At 38.8% G+C, this 14,930-nt stretch overlaps 1 long non-coding RNA gene and 1 pseudogene across 1 annotated transcript; one reads left to right on the top strand and one right to left on the bottom strand.

Moving 5' to 3' along the window:
* Positions 1-304: 304 nt before the first annotated feature.
* On the bottom strand, positions 305-9,039 carry LOC110773138 (receptor-like protein kinase FERONIA; annotated as a pseudogene).
* A 1,370-nt stretch (positions 9,040-10,409) lies between these two features.
* Positions 10,410-13,264, top strand: LOC148291157 (uncharacterized). Its single transcript, XR_015826084.1, has 3 exons — positions 10,410-10,959; positions 11,239-11,523; positions 13,037-13,264. It is a non-coding gene; the product is annotated as an uncharacterized LOC148291157 (long non-coding RNA).
* The last annotated feature ends 1,666 nt before the right edge of the window (positions 13,265-14,930 follow it).

The raw sequence follows: 14,930 nt of genomic DNA, 5'->3' as shown, positions 1-14,930 counted from the left end.
ATTTTTGTCTTTTTAACAGAATTCAAACTTCAACTTATTTACGATTATGCCACTGAGGGTTTTTAGATCGTAACTTTTTCGTTAGAACTCCAATTCGAGCCTACCACATGTCTACGGACTCGTCTCAGTACCACCTACATAAAGGTACCAGCCGCTGCCCCAAAATCCTTCTGGATTAAAATGACCAAATTACCCCTACTCCGAGGGCAAAATTGTAAATTCATAATTCTTAAAATTAATTAATTCACTATTCCTTTTATTTTGGGTCGGGATGTTACATGTTGCTGCTCATGATCGTCACGCATCATCTTCCACTGGGATCTTTGATCTTAGAAAAAAGGGTCTCGGACATCCCTTTAATGGAATTGTTGGTAGTCGAACAACTTTGGTCACTACTGGTGTTGGTGACCCTATTAATGTTCTTCGAATTCGATGACGTTGTCCAGCTGAAACTAAAACCTCCATTGCTCTCATTCATAATTGTAGCCTTCTTCGTTTCATCATTTTTGTCCATCTTATCTCCGCTCTGCTGAAGTTTTAATGCATACATAAGCCCCTCCACCACGTCATTCATCGACGGCCGTTTTTCCCATTCTCATGCATACAACTCACCGCAATCTCAACGAACACTTTGAAGCACTCGTCTTCAATCTTACCTTTCAAGCTTGGATCGATGATTTGATCAAGTTCCCCATTCTGATGGCATGCCTTGGACCACATAGCCAAACTCATTTCCTTCTTCTCCAATATACGCATCAAGGCTGGCCTTGCACTCAACACCTCACACAACACTACGACGAATGAGTACACATCGGACTTCTCTATCAGTTGATCTTGGAGCATGTATTCCGGGTCCAAATACCCATAACTACCCTTCACCACCATGCTGATGTAGGTCTTGGACATGGTGATTGAGCCCATTTTCGACAACCCGAAATCGAAAACCTTGGCCACCCACTTCTCGTCCAATAAAATGTTTGTGCTTTTCACATCACGGTGAATGATGGTGCCTTCCGTACCACCAGTGTGATGGTAGTGCAAACCTTGCGCTGCGCCGATACAAATCTTGAGCCATTTGTCCCAAGGAAGAGGTTGTGCATTAGGGTCGGATTTTGGGTTCATTAGATGATCATAAAGAGTGCTATTTAACATGTACTCATACACCAAGATCATCTCAGTTCCATCTCTACAACAGCCAATGAGAGACACCAAATGTTGGTGGCGGAGTTGGGAGAGCATAACGATCTCCGTCCTGAACTCATGGGCCCCATGTTGCGATTTGGGTTTAAGCCGTTTGATCGCAACAAGCGTGCCACCGTCGATGCTCCCTTTGTACACGTGGCCGAACCCACCAACACCGATAATGGAACCCTCGTTGAAGTTTCTGGTGGCGGCTTTGATCTCCAACAATGAAAACTCACGACACAAACTGGAGGGTATAAATGGGTCATCATCGGTGTCCTTGTCTCTTCTTCTTCGCCTGAAAACCAAGAATCCGAGGTGTTGGGAAAGATGGCGAAAAATAAAAGAGCCAATAAATAAATATGGCACTCCCAAGATCTAACTTCTCCCAGCCTTGTGTAAATAAAATGGGCAAAAAATAACACTCTATCTTCCACTAAGAAAAAATAATGGCAATACAATATAATCTCACCAAACACCGGTGGCTAAACTCTCTCTTGGTTTTTCTCTCAAGAGGATTTTCTCTCTCACACAAGTGAGGCTTTCTTATCTCTCAAAACTCTCTAAGTTTTGGTTCTCTAAGGGATGCATTGAACTGAAAGAAGACTATGGCTTTTATAGCCAACATTCCTAACTAATTGGTGGTCATGCATGAAGGAGAGTTTTGTTCCTTTTCTTTTCCATTCGTTTTCTTCAAACTCTCCCATCCTTTCTTTCATTTTATTTTACTATTTATTTTTCCTTCTTTTTCTCTCCTCCACTAATGAGGGAAACCCATCAATCTCCCCCTCCCGACTTAGGTGGAGGGCTCCAGCAGTCCAGTTGCTCTTCTGCAAAATTCGTACTTGTCCTTAGGTAAGGACTTGGTCATCATATCTGAACTATTGTCATCAGTATGGATCTTCTCAAGTTGTAATTTCTTGGACTCCAACACATCACGTATCCAGTGATATCGCACATCAATGTGCTTCGACCTTGAGTGAAAACTCGGATTCTTGCTCAAGTGGATCGCGCTCTGACTATCACAATGCAAAATATATTTATGCTGCTCTTGCCCTAATTCTTGTAGGAATCGCTTCATCTAGAGCATTTCTTTGCACGCTTCAGTAGCTGCAATAAACTCTGCCTCTGTAGTTGATAGAGCAACACATTTCTGTAACTTTGATTGCCACGAAACTGCTCCCCCTGAAAATGTAATCAGGTATCCTGAAGTAGATTTTCTGGAATCAAAATCTCCTACCATGTCTGCATCTGTGTAGCCAATCAATTCAGGTTTTCCACCTCCAAAGCATAAACTCATTTTGGAGGTACCCCTAAGATATCTGAGAATCCACTTCACAGCATTCCAATGCTTTCTGCCTGGTTTAGACAGGAATCTGCTTACAACGCCAACTGCATGCGTTATGTCTGGTCTCGTGCAAATCATTGCATACATCAGACTACCAACAGCTGAGGCATATGGCACCATAGCCATGTTTTCTTTTTCTTTCTCACTTGTAGGACTCTGCTTCGAACTAAGCTTGAAGTGACTAGGAAATGGAGTAAAAACTGGTTTTGCTTTATCCATGTTAAACCGCTTTAGTAACTTCTCGATATAACTTTCTTGTGATAACCTCAACTTCCGATTTTTCCTATCACGGGATATACTCATACCGAGGATTCGTTTTGCGGGTCCTAAGTCTTTCATAGCAAAAGACTTGCTCATCTCTTTCTTCAACTTGCTAATCTTGTCACTGTTTTGTCCTACGATCAACATGCCATCGACATAGAGAAGAAGTATGATGAATTCACCATCATCAAATCTTTTCACAAATACACAATGGTCTGAAGTAGTCCTCCGATATCTGTGTTCAATCATGAAGGAATCAAACTTCTTGTACCATTGTCGAGGTGCTTGCTTGAGTCCATATAAGCTCTTCTTCAGCCGACATACCAAATGTTCTTTTCCTTTGACTTTGAATCATTCTGGCTTCTCCATGTAGATTTCTTCTTCAAGATCTCCTTGAAGAAAAGCTGTCTTCACATCTAGCTGTTCGATCTCGAGATTCAGGCTTGCAGCCAAACCGAGTACAACCCGTATGGATGATATCTTCACTACGGGTGAGAAAATCTCTTCAAAGTCAATTCCTTTCTTTTGACTGAAACCTTTCACAACTAGCCTTGCCTTAAACTTAGGCTTAGAGTTGCTTTCTTCCGTCTTCAGTCGATACACCCATTTGTTCTTGAGTGCTCTTCTACATTTTGGTAGGTTCACCAGATCATATGGGTGGTTCTCATGCAGAGAATGAATCTCTTCATGCATGGCTTTCAACCACTCATCTTGTTGATCATGAGTCAATGCTTCTTCATAGCATTCTGGTTCTCCCCCGTCTGTTAGGAGAACGTAATCATCTAGAGAATACCTACACGGAGGTCTCCGTACCCTGGTCGATCTTCTTAGTTGGAATTCGGCCGCTGGCTCTTCATGGGCTTGTGCTTCTAGCCCCTCATTAGCTACATCATCTTCTATACCATCAGTTGTATGACCATCATTCATGTCATCATCAACTGGTTCATTAATAATAGGATCAGTAGCTGGATCATCAGTATCATTGGATTCATCTTGTCTGTCATTGTGCTCCAATGGAGGAGGAACTGGATCCAAGTTAGCTGGATATTCTCTAGGATTATCAGGTTTATCACCTCTTCGAATGTCTTCAATGTTCTGATCTTCAAAGAAGATAACATCTCTACTTCTAATAATCTTTCTAGCTACAGGATCCCATAACCTGTAACCGAATTCTTCATTCCCATATCCCATGAAGATACATTCTTTCGACTTTGCGTCGAGCTTGGATCTCTCGTCTTTAGGAATATGAACAAAAGCTCTACAACCAAAAACTTTCAGATGATTGTAGGAAACGTCTTTTCCCGACCAGAACTTGTTCGGGACATCACCATTCAAAGGTGCTGAAGGAGAAAGGTTGATTAGACCAACCGCAGTCATCAGGGCTTCACCCCAAAAGCTTTTGGATAGTTTGGCATGAGATAACATTGTTCTTATTATTTCAACAATTGTTCTGTTCATTCTCTCAGCTATGCCATTATGCTGAGGAGTCTTCGGAACAGATCGTTCATGCCTGATTCCATTACTTCTACAGTAGTTTCTAAACGCCCCCATATATTCTCCTCCGTTATCTGTGCGAATACATTTCAAGCTTCTACCAGTCTCTCGATCAACGCTGGCATGAAACTGCTTGAAAACTTCATACACTTGATCTTTTGTTCTAAGTGCGTAAGCCCATACCTTCCTGGAATGATCGTCAATGAAGGTAACAAAATATCTTGCACCACCAAGAGTACTAGTGGTCATAGGACCACAAACATCAGAGTACACAACGTCCAATACATTGGGTTTTCTTTGTGCAGGTCCATGTTGAAACGAAGCTCTATGCTGCTTTCCAGCCAAGCAATGCGTGCATGATTTTAGAGGCATGCCTTTCTTCATCCCGACCAGTGCCTCTCTTTTGGCTAGAATTTGCAGCCCTTTCTCGCTCATGTGACCAAGCCGTTTATGCCATAGCTCGATCGAGTCTTCTGCGAGAGCATTTACATACCCATTACTGACTTTTGCATGTGTCATGTATAAGGTGTTCTCCTTCTTCCCTCGTGCTAGGACAAGAGAGTTCTTGCTGAGTTTTCATTTCCCTTCAGCAAAGACATTGGTGTATCCTTCATCGTCAAGTAATCCAGTGGAAATTAGATTAAGACGCATGTCTGGAACATGTCTCACATCCTTGAGGACCAAGTGACAACTTGTGCTGGTTTCAAGGGAAATATCTCCTCTTCCCACGATCTTGGACAATTTGTCATTTCCCATCCTCACATTACCAAAATCTCCATTGGTGTAAGATGTAAAGAAATCCCTCCGTCAGGTGACATGAAATGATGCACCAGAATCCACTATCCAGTATGTATCTTGAGAGGAAAAATTAACGAAGCCATCACCACATAGAATAATTACCTCATTTCCACCAGAGGTAGTTGCGGTCGTGTGCCTGGCATCACTCTTTTCGTTACCTCTATCTTGCTCTCTTTTAAACAACCTGCACTCCCTCTTCATGTGGCCTATCCCGCTACAATGGTAACATTCTAGGTCCTTTCTTGTCTTGGACCTCCCTCTCGAGCCATCTCTTGACCTGCCCTTTGACTTGTCTCGCTTGTGGAATTTTCTATTGCTAGTTCTTCCACGATACTCTGAAACGAGGGCTTCTGACTCAGCTACTACACCTTGTTCTTTCCTCCTTGCTTCTTTATTGAACATGCTATCTTTAATTATGTCCAATGTAAGAACACCTTGAGGAGCTGAATTGCTTAAAGACACTACTAGTGTATCCCAGCTATCAGGCAAAGAGCTGAGTAACACTAGTGCTTGTAACTCATCATCAAGCACCATCTTCATATTTGTCAACAGGTTGATCAAACCTTGGAAGTCACTGAGGTGCTCAGTAACACTTCGACCATCTCTGTACTTAAGGTTTACCAACCGTTGGATAACCAATGCTTTATTTTGAGCGGTCTTCTGCTCATACATGGACGACAATTTTGTCCATAATTTGTATGCATCTGTCTCTTGTGCCACATGGTGGAACACACTTTGATCCACCCATTGTCGGATTTGTCCGACAACTTTTCTATTCAGAATGCTCCATGCATCGTCTGACTTCCATTCTGGTTTTTGTCCCAGCAATTGAAGGGGCTCATACAAATCCTTGCAGTAAAGGATGTCCTCCATTCTTGGCTTCCAAATGGAGTAATTGGATGCAGTCAATTGTAACATTGTTGCTGATGATGATGACGATGACTCCTCCATCTTAATTACACAAGAATATAATTTTTTGAGCCGAAGCTCTGATACCACTTGTTGGGAAAGATGGCGAAAAATAAAAGAGCCAATAAATAAATATGGCACTCCCAGGATCTAACTTCTCCCAGCCTTGTGTAAATAAAATGAAAGAAAGGATGTGAGAGTTTGAAGAAAACGAATGGAAAAGAAAAGGAACAAAACACCGGTGGCTAAACTCTCTCTTGGTTTTTCTCTCAAGAGGATTTTTTTTTTTGCCGAAAAAAAAAAATAATGGCAATACAATATAATCTCACCAAACACCGGTGGCTAAACTCTCTCTTGGTTTTTCTCTCAAGAGCAAGGGCGGTCCTACAACAAGGGCAAGGTAAGCAACCGCCTACCCCAAATATTTTTACCAAAAAAAAAACCTATATGTAAGCAAAGCTGTTCCTACCCAGACCATGTGATGGTGTGAACCCATGCCTACCCAAACACATCAAAAACTTCTCTCTTGGCAGCAGCATCTTTTCATATGTAAGGCAACAAGTATTCTTCTTATTGTCTTCTCTTTAATTATCTTCTTCTATTGGGTTTTTCCTAAAATAAATGCATGCATCTTAATTTAAATTTGAAATTGAGTATTCTAGGGTTTAATTATGAATAAATTATACTTTGGGGTAAAGTTTTAGATTTAAATAGTTTAGTTTAGTGTTGCATTGCATTTATTTTTTTTTTGTTTTTTTTTTGTTAAGCTTTTATTTATGTATAGAGATGCATATTTGAGGGTAAAGCTCATTACATCTCCTTGACTAAGTATATCTTTTTATTTTTATGAATGAAATTCACTTGTACCGTCGAGTTTTTAAGGTAAGTTTCGCCTATTTGACTTTTGAAACCTGGATCCGCCACTACTCAAGAGGATTTTCTCTCTCACACAAGTGAGGCTTTCTTATCTCTCAAAACTCTCTAAGTTTTGGTTCTCTAAGGGATGCATTGAACTGAAAGAAGACTACGGCTTTTATAGCCAACATTCCTAACTAATTGGTGGTCATGCATGAAGGAGAGTTTTGTTCCTTTTCTTTTCCATTCGTTTTCTTCAAACTCTCCCATCCTTCTTTCATTTTATTTTACTATTTCTTTTTCCTTCTTTTTCTCTCCTCCACTAATGAGGGAAACCCATCACGAGGACACAGAATAATACGACTATGGCGGAAGCTGCACCAGCAACAATGGCAAGCATAGGAGTTGACTTCTTCTTCGACTGTTTTGAGGCAGTTTTCAGCGGCGTCCGCTTTGGTGGAGGTGGGTCGGGGTTTGGTCCGGCGAGATTTCCAGTTGTATCATTGAGTTTGAAGAGTTCAAGGCCATTCAAGAGTACATCATGGTATGCAGTCCTCCAATTTATTGGGTTTGCTTGCAGTGTAAGAAAGAGCTTAACTTTCTTCTGATCAGGGCCTGCCGGCATGGACACGACGTAGTCCCTATAGATTGGACTCCCATTTCCACCAGTCCATACTATTATGTCGGCTTGTGGCTCAGCAGTTTGATTTGCTACGTAGATTATAAAGGATCAGTCCCCAGTGTCGATAATTTCAGGCTCAAAGACCTGAGCAGGTAAAAAAACTTGGGATCTACGAGAAATCCCCAGGTCAATTTGTAGCTCTTATTTCTGGTGTGGTTGCTGCCATGGACCGCCCCGTTTGGTAAACTTCTTTTGGAGCAGATTACTCTGGTATTTTCACAAAGTTGAGGTGAATGCTAACGTTTTGTGGAAGAACAGTCCACCTGGAACTCAAATCATCCAAGTACTTTTGCTCCTCTCGTATACTGTCCCAATTTCGGTACATACCAGTGTCTTGATCGAATGGGATTCCGCTTCCTCCGATGTTTATTCGGTACACCATCTCCATCGCAGTGCTGTTTTCAATACGATAATTATTTCCGTTGCCTACAAAAACAGCCCCATATCGGTTTCCAAGAAAAGTGTAGTAAAGATTGGTAGGCATGGACACAATCTCAATCCCGTTGATAAAGGCATTAGCATCTGGGATTGCTCAGATGGGAGTGAACGTGATGGTCAAGCTCTGTCCTTCATCAATGTTCAAACAGAACTCTCTTATTAGCGTCTCAGTCTCACCAGCATCAGCAGTTACAGAAGCATTGAAATCATGGAGAAGGGTAAAGCCACCAGCTTGGACAGAGAAGAGGGCTTTGGACGGGTCGAAGCCGGGGTCATATGAAACTGGGTGGAAGTAGAAGCGAATAAACTTCTGCCCAGTGGAGAGGGGAACTTTGTAAGAAAATTTGGAGCGAGAAAGCCTAGCTGTGGTGTAGGCCACTTGGCTAGCAGAGGAGGAGGGACGAGCTTCTCTGACTTGGGAGGAGGTGTTGGTGTTAGCTTGGTGTAATTCAGAGGGGGAAATTTTTGATTTGATATCTCCAGCCCAATCTCGGTTGTCAAATATGTTGGGTGAGGTTCCGGAAGAGCCACAGTTAATGGTGATGTCTTCGACCGGAGTGTAGATAGGTGAAGAGAGTAGGGTGGCGATTTGCAGAAACAGGGGAAGGAGGTAAAGAGGCAGAGGAGGGAGAACGAGTTTCTTCATGGTTACTGTTTTGGAAAGGTGTTTGCTGCTAATTGGGTTCTTGATAATAACAAGAGAAGAGGAAGATCATAGGGTAATTAAGGTTTTGATTGAGAGGAGGATGATGATCAAGTGAGAAACGGGGAAGCTGCTGAAACATAACAGAGAGATTACCCTGTTTAATTTTCAAATGTGAATTTGAAACTTCTGGTCAAGAAGTGTGTATTCACATGGAGAATAAGCTACACAGGTGGTGTTCTCCGAAAGTTCAGAGCTGCTTCTTTTCCATCTTCTTGGTGGAGAAACTCCAAAAATTAAAAAGCTTTCAGCTTTCTTCTTTTTGGTGTAAACTTTTTCCTTGCTTTTTTATTCTTAATTTTTAAAAAAATTAGGTTCGTCAAGAGAGAATAATTCAGACATAAGCTTTCTATTGTTTCAGTGCTACCATATCTTTGTCATGTGTTGATGGGTCTGGTAGGTAGACTTATGGCTGTCATTTCAAATGTGTTAGTGGAGGTCTCCTTTTTCTATTTTAAGGGGAGGGGGGCACCCACAAGGGGATTCTGCCATGGGGTTTGCAAACAAAGACCTCAACTACTGAGGTAAACACCCACTGGCTGCCTAAAACAGTTTTAAAGCCTACACTTCCACAAGGGGACCAAAACGCCCAATGATTTAATCAACTACTCTTCTAGTTGTCGTTACATTATTGTTTGCATTCACAATATTGAATTTCTCAGAACAGAAATGGGATATGGATCGAAGACTTGCTTTTTCTTTTTCCTCAAACATCAAAGACTTGCTTTTGGGTATACTGATCCTGTAATGAAAAATATATCACATATGCTTTTCTTTTCTCTTTTAATCTTAGCAGTCTCACTTTGTTAAAATAAAGGGGAATGCTAGCAATCTTCTCTCTAACCTTCTTTTTTAGATCTTTTTTATTTTTCTCATGACATATGATAGCTTTTTACCCTTAAAACAAACTAGTTTTTATTTTCCAAGTTTACCCTTAATTAATAAATATAACCAAGTGTTTTTTAATTTTTATTATTTTTAATTAAACACATTAACAAATTAGGACTTTTCCTCTTCCCCCAGCTCCCTTACACGTCAAAATAACCCAGAGATGCAAGGATGTCGAAGGTATCTTTGTTCTCTGGGTACAAAGTCCGATAAGGCACCTTGTACACTCTTCTGGTTGCCGACTTTGCCAGCCATCTAGAAATTGAGAAAGGTGTAATAGTCACATATATCACAAGCACTCAATGCGACAAAGGTTTCGAATCACTAAACGAGTGGAAACCATATTGGGTTACTCAACATATTTAACGACTAAAACCTAATTATCTACACAACAAGTTCATCAATTACTTACTTTAAACTTTAATAAAATAAAAATAAAAACTTACTGAAAATAATGTAACAGTTCGATCCCATAAAGTTTTAAAATTTTATTTTCTTCTCCAATAAAATCACCCTAGCTCATGTTTCATCCTTTTTATTTTATTAGACATATTACATCTCCTTGACTGAAAGCATATAAGGCATAGCTAATCACTATGCCAAATTTCACTTTCAGCAACACTACATAGGCATCGGTAAAACGAAAATCGATGCTATTAGCACATCAGGCATCGATTTTATAAATAACGATACTAAACAGCTACAAAGACATGAGTATGAAGTTTTGGTTTTTTATGACGATGCCTTTGATTCCCTTTAGCATCATCTCTCATAATCATAGATGCCTAAAGTGATTTGCCTTTTTTTTTTTTTTAAGAGGTACATTTTTTTTAAAAAGCCACCGTTGCCTAAAGGGTAGTCAACTCTAGTCCAAAATTTTTCACCCTCGCCCTCTCAAACTCTCGCCCTATCTTCCATCTCCCTCTCAATTTTTTCAATCCCTCTCAAACTCTCGCCCTAACTTCCATCTCCCTCTCAATTTTTTCAATCCCTCTCAAACTCTCGCCCTAACTCCTCTCCCTCTCAAACTCTCTATTTCTTCTCTCTCCTCCATCACTGCTTCTTTCTCTCTCAGATGTTCCGACCATGGCCGGTGCTTTCCTCAGGGCTAAAGCCCAGCCACCCCTGCCCATCCCTCAGCCGCGGCGAGCTTCGAAAGGTCGCCTTTGGTGCATGAGAAACCTTCAAATTTTAGTAGAGTCTTTCTAGTTTCTCCACTGGACACCTTTGGTGCGATGCCAAAAGCCAATCTGAGTCTGGATCTCGTTTTTCTTCCTATATGTTCCTATAAATGTTAAATCTGCTTCTTCAGATTGCATGCTCAAAGAAAAAGTAGATATCTGGGATTTGGGTTGACACAGAGATGGCCAAAAGATTGAGTTTCGCAGCTCTTCGTCAACAGTATTCTCTCTTTCCCTTTCTTTCTCTCAAATCTATTTTTAGGGTTTTTTGTTTAAAATGCTTGTTTTGATTCTTGGGTTTGTTGCTTAAGATTATCATCGTTCACTAATAATGAACAACTCAAGAGACTGTTTTCTTCTTTTGGAGATGTTACAGATGGTATTTCTACGTTTCTTATTAATTTGCTCCGATTTTTTTTTTTTTCCTTCTGTAATTTGTGGAAATTACTGACTGATTTTTACCTTTGTGATGATTTTGTTTAACTGTATATTTTGCTAGAATGGCTGTGGACCGTATAACTCAAAGACCCAAAGGATTCGGTTTTGTCACTTACAAGTCAGATGTTGAGGCACAAAAAGCTTTGAAGGCCATGAATGGCAGGGTAATTTCCTTCTTCCCTATGGTTAAAATTTTTAATTTTATTTTTATAAATGGGCAGGCCTCCTTGCTGTGATAAAGAAGGGGTCAAGAAAGGACCTTGGACTCCCGAAGAAGATATCATTTTGGTCTATTACATTCAAGAACATGGTCCTGGAAATTGGAGGGCTGTTCCTACCAATACAGGTTTATTTTCTTTCTCTTCTGTTTCTTCTGTTGCTTTTTGTTTGAGTAAAAATATACTTGGTTTTCACTTGATGTGCCAGTTTTGTTAGCTTCTGTATAATTTTGAGATGAAAAGGCAGGATATTTCATTTTGGAGCTGCATTTAAATTATTAAAAGTACAGCCATTTTGGTATTTTGTTAGTGAAGCATTAGGGTGCGGTGATCGTACTATTTTGGCATTCAACTAACACATCTTTGTTCTGATTTGGTAAATTGACTCATATTATAATTGTTTTTGTGCCAAATTGCAGATCATATAGCCCTTATACTTGCTCATTCTAATCTTTTATGTACTGAATATGTGTTTTTCGTTGATCAAATTTCCTAGTCTTTGTTTTTGTCATATGTTTTTAAATTGTATTTTTTTGTGAACACCTTCAGTCTTGTTTTTCTCTTTCGAAGTTTTTGTTAAAATTTGTCCAGATGGTTGATGGGAGGCTGATTTTTGTTGAAGTTGCCCAGAGTCAAAAACATGAAGAGGATACCAAATCTAGATAATGACCTAATTTTTTCTCTATGTTGTTCAAGATGGGTTAACTTCTTAAGATTGAACACATATTATATTACTATTGTATGCTCATCATTGCTTTGGTAATTCAAGTTTGAGAAATCTGAATACAGCTTCCTCTTGTAATGTCATTTTTCCCATTAAAAAAGAGAAGAAATGATTCTATTATACTTCAGCGAGTAAAGGTATTTTGAAAAATAACCAAAGGTTTTGGCATATCTTTACTTTTATTGTTTCTTTTTGTATATTCGTTTTGGATAGTAATTACCTTCAAAAGGTTAAGAACTTGTAAACTTTTGGGTAAGTAATTATCTTCAAAATTTAAGAACTTATAAACTAAGTGTTGTCTTTTTATATTCATATAACTGAAGTTAGTTCTAGCATATATGCCATGCCCTTGATCGCCGATATTAATAGGTACGAAAAGGAAAGTGTTTTGGCCTGAAACTTTGGGCATTTACTTGTGCATTTTGAGATCACCAAGGGGACTAATTATGGTTGGCATTTGAGTTAAATGTGTCTATAATTGATTTGTGTGTTCTTTTTGTTTTTGTGCCAAATTTGCATATGCTATGTCTCTTTATATCTAAATGCATATCCTAATTCTTCTTATTATGTTTTTCTTCTTTTTATTCTCACTTGATATGCTGAGGTCTGGTTGCATATGGTTCACCATTGACTCTTATCTTACTTACTCTTAACAGAAAAATTTGGCTTACTCTCTACTCCATCACATAATCATTTAATTCCTTTTTGAAACATGAAGTGAGATCCATTTAATGGCTTCTTGTTATCTAATTAGATTGGTTGACAAATTAGATTTTTCTTGTTCACCAATATGATTTGGTAAATTTGAAGTGACAACATATCTTAAGCAAATTTGGTACCTTGCACTTTTTAAGCTTATGTTCATATTTCTGCTGTTTGTGTTTACATTTTTCATGCTTTTTTTTTTCTTTTTTCAGTGTAGAGCTAGATGGAAAGACACGTACACCTATATGGAATTGGGTGAGGTGCGAGAAGAATTGGCAACTCATGTCCTATAATGGCTTTTTAATTGAACGAAACATTCCTCCTTCATTTTACATGTCTTTCTAGCTAGTATTTTGCGTATATATAGACAAGTATGGATAATTTGTGGTGTGGGGCTGGAAAAATTGTGATTTGGATGTGACAAGTGGATCATTCAAGTATATATATATATACAGAAATTCTCTTATGCGGACATCCGGACGTTATTATCGTGCGGACGCAGTGTATTTTGTACTACCCCTCTCTGTTTTCCTGCCTGTTTACAATAGGATCCGCACGATAATAACGTGCGGACAACCGGATAAGAGAATAACTGTATATATATATATATATATATATATATATATATATATATATATATATATATATATAGACAAGTATGGATATATTTAAATTACTGTTTATATATATGTTTTTTATGAGCAATGGCAAAACAACATGATTTGGAAATGAGGCCTTTCTTAAATACTAACACAGTAACTAAGTAAAGTGTGATGTGAAACAAGCAAAATACCTACCCTTTTCTTACATAAGTGATGCCTATTGTTTGTAACAACTTCAGTTTTCCAGAAATAATTGAAGTTGAAAGATAAAAACAACCACCAGACATCTATATCATTGATGCCTACAACGAGAAGTAGCATTAGCATTTATGTAATCACCAACACTATGGGAGGCTTTTTACTTCTGCAAAATTAAAAAAGCGATGATGTATAATATAATTCACAACACCATTATTTCTTTCTACGATGTTGTAATTGATAATAAGCATCAGCATAGTAGATGTCACTGATGCTGTTAGATCTCTTTAGCCTCACCCCTTTTGAAACTACCGATGCTGTTTCAGGTTTAGGTGTCAGAAGTCAACCTTTTTTTGGCACCCGGAATTCATTTACGCATCGGAGTTTACCAAATATCTGATGCAGTAAGTGACAAACAGCGACGGAGAAAATCCGTTGCCTATTACATAGTAATAGGCAACAGGCTTGAATACCACGGTATTTATCTGTAATAGGCAACGGATTTTATCCGTTGCTAAAGCCCTTTTTTGGCATAGTGAATGTCTAAGAGTTCCACTTGTGGAACTACGACAATGATTGTCAAAAAGCTTTCATTTACTCAACCATTCATTTGATCACAATGATTTGAACTACTAGTATATTAAGAATCCAAATCAATCATTCATCTGATGCTCCCGCTCTAGGGCAATAAAAAAAAAATAGAAAAAGCGACAACCCAAAATTCTCGCGCGCTCATTTTGTTTTGGTTACCCTAACCCTTCAATCTTCACACGCTACCAGCAAAAAAATATAGGTATTCTTCACATACCCACCAAAAGAAAAACAGAGAGCAGAGTTTTCACGTTCTTCCCTAACCAACAATAGGTATTCTTAATCTTTTTCTTTTTCTTCACAATTTTTTATGTTCTGTTTGTCACTATTTACAGAATCATCTGCTTCTTATTTACAAGAATTCTAACTCAGGTAACTCTATCAATTCTCTCTTTGATTTACAACGTCTGAGTGGTTGTGTGAAAATTATTATTTTTCTTTCTGAATATGTTTCAGTGTTGAGTTTGGTTATTTTAAAATTGATCTGTTTTATTGTATACAAAGACAAAAAAGGCTATGCTTTTAAAATATTCATTTATGGTAAACGCATTTCATTTTTATTAAAAAGGTTTTTTATCACAAATGGTCCATGAGGTTTATGAAATTATCACCTTTCGTCCCTAACGTTTTTTTGTGATGCTAATGGTCCTTTCCACACATCAAAATGGTCATTGTCGTTAGCTTCCGTCAAATTTTCTGTTAAATTGTTGATGTG

Source organism: Prunus avium, chromosome 8 (genome assembly GCF_965620075.1).
Source record: "Prunus avium chromosome 8, drPruAviu1.hap1.1, whole genome shotgun sequence".
Lineage (NCBI taxonomy): Eukaryota > Viridiplantae > Streptophyta > Magnoliopsida > Rosales > Rosaceae > Prunus > Prunus avium.
This window is presented reverse-complemented; position numbering and strand designations above follow the sequence as displayed.